A 14860-nucleotide genomic window follows, 5' to 3' on the forward strand; every position below is an offset into this window, starting at 1 on the left:
ATACTACACATAGTATTTATTATGTAGACCTAACTGTTAGATTATGTATTGAGATGTAGTGGTATTGTGTTATTTATGAGCCATGGATTGGTAAAGAATTAACTTAATATGCTTCTTTCATTTCGTTGTTAATTTTGTCTTTAAAAGTTAGTTTCAAACGTTGTAGTTTTGCACTTGTAAAAGTACTACTATACAATTAACCAGAAATAATATTGGGTTTCTATATGAAATTAGACGGTCGGATCGACTAACACACAATGTTCTGTGAAATTAAAATAAAAAAATAAAATTACAGTAGCTATTTCAGAGGAACATGCTCATAAGACAAATATGCTTCACAGGTTTTTGCTTCTACTCTAATGTGACACATTTTCATCATAAACTTCTACAAGAGATAACTTAAAAAATGAATATTTTAGGTTTTACTTTCATATCTTTCCTTCCGATTATCGTAAATTTATAACCTGCAATTGCCGAATGACCTAAAAAGTAAAAATTCAGAAGTCTGTGATGGTGTGTTTGGTTATAAGCTATATAATGATATACCACATTATCACAATTTATTAAGAAACTACATATATATTATAGATCAAAATAGTGATTTTACTAAATAAATAAGATCTAATGTATCTGATGCAACTCAGATTCCACTTATCAAAAAAAGTGTAGACACAGATATAACAACTCTTAAAAATAGCATTAATTTTACATGCAAAACAAATCAAGCTCCTAAGTCTGTATCTGTAAAGTTATAAGAACTCCACCATGTGTTCTTCTTGATAACAATATTAATTATGGCGTAAAATTAAACTGCTATGATTCAGAAATAGTGTATGCTGATAATACAAACTGGCTATGTCATTAAACAAAATTAACAAAAAAATATCTTGATACAAGAATATGCTACTAACACTAGTAGTTGAGTATGCTTATATGCCTGCAGTAAAATATATATTGAATGTTCTAGACCTAATAATAATATTTTGTTATCAAATTAATTCATTGTTTTTGATAACGTTAAACATTTTAATAATTTCATATGTTGACAGTAACATTTGTTTCACATGTTAGGCAATCCATAGGTTTACAATTGAATTATCTATCTATTCGAATTTTCATCATTAAATTTCAAATATAAATGGTTTTACTTCTGTTAATTCTTTGTTTAACTCGTGTTTTTGTTTTTTTCGGAAAAGGTCAGAGATATGCATTGTAGACATAGCCAAAGTTATACAAAAACATGAGAAGAATTTAAAAAGTGGAAACTTCCAGCAACCATAGTTAGTGAACAAATCCAAAGAGCTAAAACAGAACATATTGTCCCCTGCTGGAACAGCAGTAAGTCTTCGGATTTACAACGCTAAAATTAGGGTTTCGATTCCCCTCCGTGGACACAGCAGATAACCCGATGTGGCATTGCTATAAGAAGATACACACAAACACATAGAAAATGTAATAATAATAATAATAATAGCGGAAGATTTAACGACCTACCGGAAATAGCATAGTAAACCGATCTGAGGAGCTTCTTTGAGTTATGCTATGACCATGTACATGGACTCTAGATAAAGAAAATCTCTATAAGTTACCAATAACTTAGCACATTGGAAATGAAGACATGTTTTTCTGTGTGCCACATTACAAAGCTTTTACAGTAAATCTTTTTATTACAGCTAATCGTAGGCTTGTTCGAAGGCCCAAAGAAAATATAGAAGATAAAGCAATCAGTGATGCCATATATACATATATATTACAGCCTTACACCAATGTAGTTGAAATACCACAAATTTATTTGAATTCCGTTGCAAAAACCATATTAGGAAAGTAACAACTGAAAGTGGCATTGTAGTATAAGCCTATCATCAAATATAACCTTTGCTGGTAAATATTTTTATCATGACATAAGTAATGCAATCTAAAAAAATAAAGGAAAGACGCAAAAGTTAGAGTAAAAGTATTTTAACTTCGGCTTTACCGGAAAATGGCAAGTTCCCTGCAGATTACTTAAACATCGGCAAAATCATGACACCATTCATAGAAGAAATACCATCCACCGTACTTGATAATTTCAACATAAGTTACTAATGACCCCTTTACTAATGTTGTGATCCCTCATACTCCGCCATGCACTTGTATTTGAATGAAACATTTTGCACAGTCAAGATTAACGTTATTTAAAAATCTGGCCTACTTTTACTTTGAAGATAATCAGTATAGTCCAATTTCATAGGCTACATGCATACTACAACCAACTATAGCACTTACAGCATTCCGTTGATACAGCGGTAAGTCTATGGATTTACAACGCCAAAATCAGGGTTTCGATTCCCCTCAGTGGACTCAGCAGATAGACCGATGTGGCTTTGCTATAAGAAAATACGCATACTTAGCACTTACAGGACTGGTAGTAATATTAGGTGGATTTATAACAGCTGAAGAGATACAACTCTAAAAATATAGCTTAAGGTTACTGGCTTTGGATCATCCTCTTAATTAAGCATTAAAATTTGGATAAAACCTATAAATTCCTCCAGTGTACCATAATTTTTTCTTCAAGAAACTAAGGAAGGCAGTCCAAGGTACGACAAAACATTCAAACAAGCTTTAAGAAAGCTGTTACTATTTTGCTTATCAAACAAGATTGCAAAAATCTTTACTAGCATGATAAAGATAAGACCTAGGGAAGAGAGACTAATCTTGCTGGTTAATCAGAATTCATAAACATAGTTGAACTGGGCTAAAAAAAGGTTCTAATATTTTTTGTGTTAAAATTCTTTTGTCCAAAAGTCACAGAAAGTTAGGCGTATTAAATTCTGTTGCAATATAACACAAAACTGGTCATAATCTAAAAATTAATTGAGTAATCTCTGAAATAAATTATAAATTCACAAAATATGTCAATCCATCCAAAGGAATTTCCACCCTACATAACCATCTTTGTTTGCGATTATAGACCCAGTGCATGAAGGAAATATATCCATTGGAAATAAGAATAAGAACAAAAACACATGAATATAACAGAGGTACAAACACTACTAATGTACCAAAATATTTTCCATATAAAAGTTGAAAAGAAGTGGAGTTACCCATGGTGTGTACCTTAACACAAAATAATCATTACTCTTTCTCAATATGTAGTCTGTTATAATGTGGCTAACAACAACAACAAAGAATGGTAGATGTATAAAGAGACAAACTGAAAAACATTTAACTCCAATTATTCTTTATTCATGGAATTCGTGATTCAAAAATGGAAAATACTAAAGGCAAACAAACCTCTTTCTTTAACTTTCTGCAAAAAACTACAAGTAACCTGTATACGAATTCTGACATATATAAAGCCATTAATTCTTGTAAAACTTCAGAAAATCCTGAGTCCTAATCAAGAAAGGTAGGGTCTGAAAATTAGTTATATTTCACACACGCCATCGTAGGTCTAAAACCAAATCTGAGTTTAACCACCACAAACCCCTCCTCCATTGATGGATGTGTTAATTTCAGAGCGAAACCATTTACGTCCCTAAATGTATTATTTGATTGTGAACTGAATAAATGAAGAAAAAATAAACTGAAACTTCCTTACTACAATCTCACTGCTAGAAGTCTCATCCTTGTGTACAAGCTTTATTTTAAAATGTTACACAACGTTTCTAAACCTGGAGCTTTTTATTCTTATCATACATATTTTCAATACTGGTAAACGTATAACTTAAAAAATAAACTTTCATCAATCCCATTACCTGGGACAGTTCTTATTGAATCTTATTTGTTATGTCTGAACTAAAAGGACCAATGTTTAAGTATAGGAAAATAAAGCTATGAAAATGAAATATGTAAAACAAAAACATTTTATTAAAATTGAAATAATTTAAGCGCGAGTTTCCAACACTAAGACAACAGGAAATTAATTGTTTGAAAGCAAAAGTTTGAAAGTGCAATGCTTCTACTTATAAGTTTATACCTAGGGAGCTGTGACACAGCTCTTTCAAAGGAATTCTATTCGTATAATGAATTTTTTAAACAATATACAATCAAAAGATACAACATTTCGGAGGAGAGATCATTTAGTGTTTCTGGAAACTGAAAACTTGCATTGCAGAATGTTTACGGCAGCAAAGGTTACAAAAATACAGTTTATGTCCATCAATACCAACGCCTTCAGTCGCAAAATGAAGGCTATTGTTATAAAAGTCAGCCCCAAAAGTAGTTTACACAAGGAACAATATTAAAATATTTGATAATAATTGAAAAGTAAGAGAAGTTTATTTTTAAAAACTCCTCACGAGGAAATCTTAAAAAATTAAAAAAAACAAATCTTAGCAAAGTGCTAAAAATGTTCCAATTACAATAATGTTTTGAATACCATGAAAGGAGAACATTTTAACCCGAACGTTGAAATTAAAGTTAAATCAGAATTTTGATAGTAACGCAAATTCTTTAGGATTAACTTCTTGTTTGATTTTAGATGGCAGTGCATTAATTAGCTTGTTACTCTGTACATCAAAATGTTCTAGATATCTGCAATGTGCTCCTGAACATGGTTTGCACATTTCTGTTATAGTCGATTATTATAATAGTTGGAATCAAGTTTTAACAACCTCACTTCATCTCCCCCAACATCCGATTAAGGGTAAGGACGGCGGGTTCTGTTCACTGATTTTCCTCCTGATTAGCAGTTACATATTAAAGACTGTTATGCCTGAACTTTGAGGTCTCTGACCTAAGCGTCTAGCGCCTCTAGCTCGTGTGTCACAGGAGGTATAGTTTACTGTTTGAGTTGAAAACACCGATACCTTATTTAACAAAAATAAATAAATTACATCCAGTCAAAAAAGTGATGTCTTTTATTTCAGTCAGCTATTGCTGTCTAGCGTTCATAATAAAATTACTGATATGACACATGGTGAACTGAAGAAACTAAGAATGCTATCTAACTTTACAAAACTCATTTATTTAAATAACCCACATATTACAACTAATATGGAAACAACACTTTTATTATCATGAGAGTAGGCAACACATCAGGTGACCGACGCGCGCTGTACAAGCGTCTAGCGGATGTTACGTATAATTTTCTCCACCCTTGCGCATTTAAGCTGCGCAATGGGAGCCCGCGTTGTGGAGATTCTTTGTGCCATACCTTGCATACCAAGGGTAGACGTGTGATGCGAAATCAGCTACCGAAGCCGTCCAAAAGCTGAACAAACCTAGCAGCAAAGTCTTGCTTATTTTATTGGTAAGTTACATTATTATACTTTAACTGTATTAAGGCTTAAAAACTGTTTATTGGCAGTTGAATGATGAGAAATGACAACAATGTAAATAATGTAGGTGCTCGAATCTTTCACATACTTTTCGTGTTTCGTCAGTTCTTTTCCGGCTAGTCCAGGTAGAAGATGTGGAATTTGCTTTGCCGATGTTCATAATGAATAACTTTTACTTTAATTTATATATAAACAGTTATGTGGCAAAATTGTTGGTGTAGAACCCAAACTTATCTTTTGTGTTTCCTTAAGCATGACGAGTGCATTTTCCTCTTGATACCCGCCCAGCTGACTGGTCTATGTTTGTCGTTGTGCGTTCTTGCCCCGTTCCATAACGGTCTGACCCACGGGTTTGTCCTGGGCCGTTCGTCTAACTTGAATCTCATTCTCCGTACATACTTGGCAGTCTTGGCTTCTCAACGACGGAATATCCATGATGTTGGCTTTTTTTGTAGTTGTTGTTTGTTTCACAGAAATTCCAAACTCTTGTATGTAAATACGTTGTCAGATTAACAGCTGAGTGTTTGCACGCAAGCCGCTTAACAACACGTTCTGTTTACGTTTCAGTCGCCTACTGGACTACATCACGCAAAGTTCTTTGTTTTCTGCATACATCCAACAGTTTACGTACCTGTCCGCCATCTTGGACACTTGTTGTGCTTGGGCGCAGTGTGATTACCGCATGGTTTGCATCATTATTGTTCTGCTGAGCTGTATTTATTTTTCAGGATCTTCGGTAACCGTGTGAAACAAACGACGTCCTAAAACTGAAAAGACTGAAACAACATAATAATATTTGCACCTTCTGTAAATTTTAATGGTTATAACCTACATCACTCATGTGAACCTTTTTTTTTTTATATCTTTTAACAAGTGTGAGGTAGAATAAACTATAATGGACTAACACTATCTAATGCGGGCTCGTTTTCTATTTCTAACGGTGGTAATGCTTATAAAAGCGTATAATTACAATAAAATTACTTTCTAATCGTAAATTAATTTGTCAAGCTACTAAGAATGTTATTTTTATTACGCAGAATACACACGCTTTAATCAGGGTTGTTATTTTAAATTACATATGTAATTTGTGTAAAAAGTAAATGTAACAGTTGTTGCGAAAGGTACTTTGTGTGCCATTTTCGTATAACCATAATATATTTTATGCATAGTATAAGAATTATGAAACTTCCACTTGCTACGCTGATATGTTGCGTTACGTATTAATTTATTTCGGCCTGGACTCTGCTCTCCGCTGGTTAAATAATTACCTATAGTGTACACAAACCGAAGAAAGACTAAGTACTCTAGCTTTAATACGTAATCGTTATGACACTGCTATCAGTATTGAAACTTCTTGCGTATTATAATTCATCTCGTACGAGTCTTCGATTTATTATGTTACGTACGTTAAATATTACGATTTCAAATAACAGAAAATTTAAATTTGAATTTAGAAGTTAATTAGATTTCGGTATGTGTAAAATTTGTGATATTTGCCAACAAGATTCATACACACAATTTTCTTCCATTAACACAAATATGTTTTAATATACAAACAATAATACAATTAATAATAACAGTTATTACAACTAGTGGTTTATATACAAGAGTTTTACATACAAATATCTTGAATGTTCTGACTGGTCGGGAACCGAATCTTTCATTAACATTCACAGAGAGCGAATTAATTCTACGTTTATACACAGGTGCACTTCTCTTGACGGCTGAGAACACACTAAGTTTTTTTCACCGACAACAATATATAATGTCCTCGAAGAAATACTACTATCCAAAGTTAATTCTCTGAAGATAAACGGTTCTAATGTTCGAAATCTATAAACGTTCCTGGTCAAATATCTGTGGATTTACGATTAATAAGCGTTTATCACATTATAGCTTTCGAGGCTATAGCGTATTGACTGTAGCGACCAAACACCATTCTATTACTGGCTCTTGGCGCGTCAATTTATAATCTTTAGGCGAAATTCTAGAAAGTTCACTTGCTTTCATAACACATATGTTGTTGATTCTTACTCTTGAGAATCTTCTACAAATTTAGAGAGCATACGGGACTAGCGAAATACACATTTGACAATATGCGTTACATGCATTAAACTGAAACAAACGTAGATATTAAAATAAATGTATAACAGTAAATACGTTACAAACTGTACGCCAGTTATTTATGAAAAAAAACAGAAGAATGGAGCATTGTAACATGTTATTTCAGTAATGCATACCTATACGTATATATGATAGCCAATTGAAGTAGCTAACATTCTATTGTCGTACCGAGTAATATAATTTAATATTGAATAATTACTCTGCATTTAGATAGTACAATACAATAATAAAACATACATATTTATTCTAATTTGAGTCTATTTTCCCATGCAGTGTTACAACAGAATGATGACTTCTTAACTTTCCATTGGATATTTGGACTTTATGTTAACAATCTTGCAATTCGTGATGTCGAGAAAACCCACTTGTAGAGAAAAATATATATGTAAAAACGGCTGGTATGGGTAGAGAAAACTTTGTAGAGGAGCGAATAACGTTTCGACCTTCTTCGGTCATAGTCAGATTCACAAAGAAAGAAAGAGGTAACTGACCGATAGCTGACCACATGTTTGAAAGCGGTTGTGTAGGAATGTAGAGGGCGTGCTTAGATGTTTGATTATATTTATTAATATAGGTATAACGGTGTTCCTTTGTATCGATTTATTTTGGGCTTGAGTTGTTATATAAGTAAGGCTTCTTTAATTTTGCGTTTGTTTTATGTTTGTTTCTTTATTTAATATTTAGGTGTTTTCTATGGTTATGTTGTGTTTATTTGATTTACAATGTTAGAAAACGTGTGAAGGTGACTTTTTGTGTTCTTTGAATCTGGTTTCTATTTTTCTACTTGTTTCTCCTAAGAAGGAGTTGTTTTGAAGATTACCTGTATTTTGACTCACGAGTAGAAGTTTATTAGTGTTTTAAGTTGTTTAGACAAAAAAAATGCTGTAAGAAAGTTCAGTGAGAAGTAAGTCATTTGGTAACCGCGGGTAATGTTTACGGCGTTGTCACATCTTTTATTTACGAACATTTTGTTTAACTTCTAAATTTCACTATTTGTTGATATTGGTTATGTATTAACAGATTGTATACAACGTTATATTTTCGAGTGAAATTTTGAATAATTAGTACAAATATAAAATGTTTGTGTAAGAAGAGACTGCTGAGTAACTAGGTTAAGGTTGTAGTTGTGGGGCAGGAAGCTGTCATGTTGAGTAAGGAGGCCTATAAAGTCGTCTTTCAGTATACAGAGGTAGAGAGTCGTTGAGCCTGAAGTAAGAAGTAGTCTAAAAATGGAAGTGAATGGTTTTCTCCAGTTTCTCAAGTAGATTTTAAACTTGGATGTCGTGAGTGTAAGAACGATTTAAACAGGATTTGTTTGGATGAAAAATAACTAAAAATGTTATTAAAATACTGACTCTACTGTTGTTTTACTCCTGTTTCTTCTTATTAGTTTGAGTCAATACGCCTCTACCAAAATACTACATTTTATCACCATTATTGTTTCGATTTCACGCTTTGAGAACACAACTTTGTACAGCTCAAATTATTCCTGTTTAAGACTGTAGACTAAGCCTGTTTATAATGATAGTGGGGCTGTCAAATCGTCGCATAATATTATATTGAGTAAATTCAAACTATTGTTGTCGCAGTTTTGTTAAAGGTTTGAAAGATGACTTCATGTTGTTATGTTACACCTACGAAAATTACGTTTCTAGTTGTTAAAGAAGAAATTATATTTTTAAACTGCAAAAAAGGAGTACAAATGAAATTATTATTAATGTAAAACTATGAAGTATGTTCGTGTGATTGGTACATTATTTAGAGAGATAAATGCAGTCGAGGTTTCATTAAATTACATTTAGAGCTGAATATCAATGTGAATGTGATAGGCTTAAGTACTCCTTGGCAAATAGAATAAGGATATGCTAGTACGGTAGTAGCATTGATACTGGAATGAATGACGTAAATCCGTAGGTCTCTTTGTTTAGATACTCGAAAGAAGTTTATCGTTATTTTTATAAACTGTTAAATTTTACTTATATACAAATTCGTCAGTCTGTTATCGTTTCCTAAAGAAACCAGCTAGATAGTATATATAAAGTTGGTTTTCAGCTCATCCAGGTAATCAGTACAAAAAACAACTATAAATATTTGTACTAAATATACAAAAAAGAAATTTAAACAAAGTTAATATTTTATCAATATACTCTTGCGAATAATTACTTGGGCCAAAATTAAATGAGTACTTCTGATATAGCTAGTGTTTCGCTGTTCGAAACTTGAAAGTTTCATTGTAAAAGAACGAAGTATTACGCCTAAGAGTAATTTTAGCCAGGTAAAGTTGTGTTGAGTTGTTGTTAGTATCTTCTGGTTTATACATATCACTGTACTGGATATAATAAACAATTAGATTTAAGATTAGCGGTGTAGTAACATTGTAGTCTCATATGAGTGTTTAGCCCATGTGTCATATAAGATGCCATTAACGTTCAAAATACCAAATACTTCTTGGTCTGTTAGTTTACCTAGAAAAGATTAGCAGTTATAAGCGTAGAAGCAAACAACATATATATGTGTATATATATATATATATAACAAAACTGTGTCTCTGATCACAAGTTCTTGCGAAGAACTTGTTGAGTCAGTTTCGATTAAATTTGGTAGGGATCTCAGGTTAAGATTATTAGACGACCCGGTGTCCTGATAGATCTTGTTATAATACCTGTAATGGATTTACTGTTACACATTTATTTTAGTAACTACGTTTGTTTCAGGTTGATGCATGTGATGTATATTGTTCGATGTTTATTGCTCAAGTCCCGCCTTTTCTGTAAATTTTCGTGAGAATAAGAATCAACAATATATAGTTTACGAAAATATTAGCGTATATTCGAATATTGTTGAACTTCCAGAATCTCGGTTAACGAACATAAAAGTAACTTATCGCAAGACGTCAAGAGAGAGTAATAGAACGTTATTGGTCAGCTGCAGTCGGTATACTATAAGCCTTGAATTTAGTTACGTGCATCAAACTGAAATAAACGTAGATATAAAATAAATGTATAACAGTAAATCCGTTACACATCTAAATGTCCCACTTTTCATTTTTGGGAATATTCTGCAATTTTGTTTCTATTTATATTTAGTACTCTGAACCGCTGACAACTATGAATATATAAGTAGAAATTTTTATTAACTTAGTTCGGAAATTAATGCACAGTTCCGAATGATTTACCACAGTATTTGCTGTTTCTTCCGAAGTTGGCAATGAGGCAGGTTGTAGCAGGTGAAATAATGTCATTATTGGATATGTTACTGAGCACGTGACTGTATGCTTGCTGAAATAGAGAGGAGTTGAATGAAAATTGTAGGTGCTTTTCAAAAGAAGCCGGTCTTTGATATTCAGTTTGTGAAGTAATTATTTTAAAGTAGTCCTTGTGTGAACAGAGTGGCTGTTGTCTGCTCCTGACCAACAAGATTTTAGTTGCTCTGAAAACTTCATTCGTCTGAAATATATCTGTAGAAACAATAGTATAAGTAAAATAAATATTGTTTTCATCTTACGATAATTATTATTTCTATAGTTAATTGTTTCAAATATTTTTCCTTAAAAAGTGAGGGGGTTCAGCTTTAAGATATGAAAAACATTTGATTGTATCCTGGTTTTATAACTTGAAATTATGATCGTCTTAAGTGGGCCTTTAAAATATCGAGATTAAATGAATAAACAATCGGACAGGTCGGACGATTCGAGTATGGTAATGCTTCCATCTCAGTTGCACAGCGGTATGTCTGCGGACTCATACCTCTAGAAACTGGGTTTCGATACCCGTGGTGGGCAGAGCACAAATAGCCCATTGTGTAGCTTTGTGCTCAACTTCAAGCGAAAAACAAACTTCGTGGACGGGTATCTGAACGCAGTTTCAAGCGTTGAAAGTTCACAGACATACTGCTGTGTTACTGGGGAGCATCCACAGAGAAGATTTATAAAACCGCAGTTGTAATTCTGATATTGAGTAAAATTTTATGATAAATTTAATCATAGTCGCTTCGAAAAAATTAACAAGAGCGTGTACAATAATAAATCACAACTTCTTTTATTGGAATTGGAGAGATAAATAAATTATTCTTTCAAGTAAAATGCAAAAAAAAAAAAAAAAAAATAGAAAAAGAGAGAATAAACGCTAACTAGAAATTACTAGAATTCGGTAATGAAATTCAAGAGGTTGACGTGGTTAATCAAGCAACTGTAGTTTCTTGTAGCATTCGAGGAAAAGGAAATTTGTTGTGGTCACGGGAAATTTCAACGAATTCACTCTGATGGACCCTAGGCCAATACGAACGAAGTTTTGCTCACGTACTGCCGTGAGCATTGTTCTGGTATTTATAACGTGTTTATAATGTTTCGAACTTGATCTTGGTTCTGCGTGATACAGTTAGGATTATAAACTTTATAGTAATTGTGATCAATTCGTTTTGACGTTTTCCACACAGACTTTCAATATGTACTTGTAATCGACTGTAAAGTTATTTGGGGCTTTTTAACATTGTCACGGAACACAAAACAACCCACAGACTCTTTAGAGCTACAGTTTAGTTCTGACACAGTAAAATAAAACATCGCGCTTTGGTTACAATTGAGTAATGTATTTAACTACTGTTTCTTATTACAACTGTATGTATCTCTCTCTGTCTTTGTCAAAAAAGTCCCTCGTGGTCCACGGATTTACAATGCTAAAATAAGGATTCAGTTCCCCTCGGTGGACTCAGCAGATAGCCTGATCTGGCTTTGCTGTAAAAAACACACAGACACACTCTCTCTAAAAAAAAAACTGTTTTTTTTTTTGTTAAAATACTGGTTTAGGCTTGCAATATGAGAATCATTAGCACAACCACCAGTTAATTTCTGAAAAGACGAGCTGGGAATGGATAGTAATTAGATTTGAGAAAATCTCATGACTGGTTAGATAGAGCCGGAAGGTAATACCACTCCTTCTCAAATTGTAAGCACATTACAATATTTGAACATTGATAAATTATGTCTTTGTTTTATTTTTGTTAAATATTGTAGAAATCATGTTTAGTTAACTGATACAACATATTTTGGTGTGCATGTCCGGTGTTTTTAACATACGTACAAAAGTAAAAGTCATGTGACTAATACAACTGTTTTACGTTGTGTCAGCACCTTGGTAAAATCAGTTTTTTGTGAATTTGTATATTATATAGAATAATATACATAAATATTTGTAGAAGTTGTTCTATCCTGTATGGCCAGGTGGGTTAAGGCGTTCGACGCGTAATCTGAGGGTCGTGGGTTCAAATCCCGGTCGCATCACTAGATGAATCATTACATATTTGAAACGGGAAAAAAATGATTGGTGAATTAGCGCATAATTAGGAGTCATGTCAATTCAAATGTAAGTAGGTATTATAAAATGAAATGAAATGTTGTGCACGAAATACAAATACCTACTTTAAAATCTACATGCCCGGCATTGCCGGGTGGTTAAGGTACTCGCCTCGTAATTCGAGAGTCACGGGTTCGAGTCCCCGTCACACCAAATATGCTCGCCCTTGCAACTGTGGGGGCGTTATAATGTGTCGGTCAATCCCACTATTCGTTGGTAAAAGAGTAGCCCAAGAGTTGGCGTGGGTGGTGATGACCAACTGCCTTCCCTCTAGTCTTACACTACAAAATTAGGGTCGGCTAGCACAGATAACCCTCGAATAACTTTGTGCTAAACTTAAAAAAACAAAAGTTCTATATATTTTTACGCTTATTGTATTCATAACTGCAACATGATTTAATTGTTTTATGTTTCTATAATTTAATCATACTCAATGAAATGTATGTATTTATATGTCTGATTCTGATAATGATGATATGGTTCTTGATATTTAACGTATGATGAAAATGAGAATTAGGATTTATTTAAGAAGCTATTTCGATGTAGATGTTCCATCCTTGGATGATTTTTAGTTTACTCTTTTTTATTTTATGGGAACCAGCAGTGTGTGGGAATAATAATAGTATACAATTTTAAAATTAGGAAAGTAATGGTTATGTGCAGTTGTGCATATATTATTTAATGAACGGTGTGTTTTACCATGGTTACGTGACGTCAGGAGCTAGCAGGAATTGTTGGTGTGCTGCTTAAAAACTAGGAGTGTGTGTGTGTTTTCTTATATCAAAGTTACATCAGGTTATATGCTGGGTCTACCGAGGGGAATAACCCTTGATTTTAGCATTGTAAATCCGTAGACTTACTGCTGTGAAAAACAATGTAAGAATGACGGATTTAGTATCGTATATCTATTTTGATATCAATTTTTTATGTTAAGTTTGTATTTAGAAACGTCCATAACGTATACTGCTAAATCTCTACAGCCATATCCCCTCATATTCGCTAAAATTGTAGATTCTCGAATGTAAGAATCAACAATGTATGTTTACGTAAAAACTAGTGTATCGTCTATATTGTTGTGCAAGTTAAAATTTTTAGAAACTCTCTTCACGCGTATAAATGTAACCAACGCGACGCGCCAAGAAACAGTATATATTATACCATGTAACATATTTTTACTTTTTGTTGTTCTTGGGCAGAAAGTGTTATTTCCCAATTGCTTATGCCTAAAGTAATTGATAAAAGACCTATTTTTCTCTTCAGACTTTGTTTTTGTGACCTGGCAGGGTATAACAAAAACATGATGGAAGACTGATTTACATTACAGTCGCAAATCTCGAAAAATTACTCCCTTCTAAACATTTTTGTTCATTTTTGTATAACTTTTGTATAAATACATGTAAATCTTGATTCATATGTTGTTTTATTCAGACCTTATGTAAAAGAAAATGTGCAAATTGTCCGTTTTTACATAGAAAATAGGTTAATTTCTAAATTTCGTTATCCAGGCCACAAAACAAAGTTTGAAGGGAATAATGGCCATTTTCTGTACTTTTACAACATAAGCAATTAAGAAATAATACATACTATCCAGGAACAAAATTTGTGTTACATAGTGTTACATAATATTGGTTACGTACGTACTTTAAACCTAGGAAGCTATAATTGTGATTAATGCTTATTAATCGGAAAACTTCATATATCTGACCGGAAACGTTTATAGATTTCGAACATTTTAAAATCATTTAACTTCATCGCATTTTAATATTTCTAAGTAGGCATCGTATACTGTTGGTGGCGAAAGATTCGATTCATGATAAGCGAAAAACTCGGAGCTAGATAGCTTTCTCTTAAGTGAATTGTACCTGTATCAACTTGAAATTAACTCGCTCGTCGATAACACGCAATAACACATCAAGGAAGTTCGAGGCCAGAAAGAAGACTCGATATCACTTGTATGATTATAAAACTTTTGTACATAGATCATTAGTTTAATAACTCTACTACTGTCAATACAAAATGGAATTGTGATGAAATTATTGACTAAATGTCTAGTATTATGAACTGAAAACTTTAGTAGGTTCAGCGGAAAGTGTGGACTTATAACGCTAAAAATTTGATGCC

At 32.9% G+C, this 14860-nt stretch overlaps 1 protein-coding gene across 7 annotated transcripts in view; it reads left to right on the plus strand.

Moving 5' to 3' along the window:
* The window catches only part of LOC143222789 (transcriptional enhancer factor TEF-1-like), a 132488-nt gene that overhangs the window by 32838 nt on the left and 84790 nt on the right, over window positions 1-14860 (plus strand). For 4 of the 7 annotated variants that reach the window (XM_076449769.1, XM_076449771.1, XM_076449773.1 and 1 more), the window contains exon 1: window positions 5010-5236. The exons of the other annotated variants lie outside the window; for them this stretch is intronic. The gene's annotated coding sequence lies outside the window, so the exon portion shown is untranslated. Of the gene's footprint in view, window positions 1-5009; window positions 5237-14860 lie in introns of those variants that run through there. 7 annotated transcript variants of the gene reach the window in all.

This window comes from Tachypleus tridentatus, chromosome 8 (genome assembly GCF_004210375.1).
Source record: "Tachypleus tridentatus isolate NWPU-2018 chromosome 8, ASM421037v1, whole genome shotgun sequence".
Classification (NCBI taxonomy): domain Eukaryota; kingdom Metazoa; phylum Arthropoda; class Merostomata; order Xiphosura; family Limulidae; genus Tachypleus; species Tachypleus tridentatus.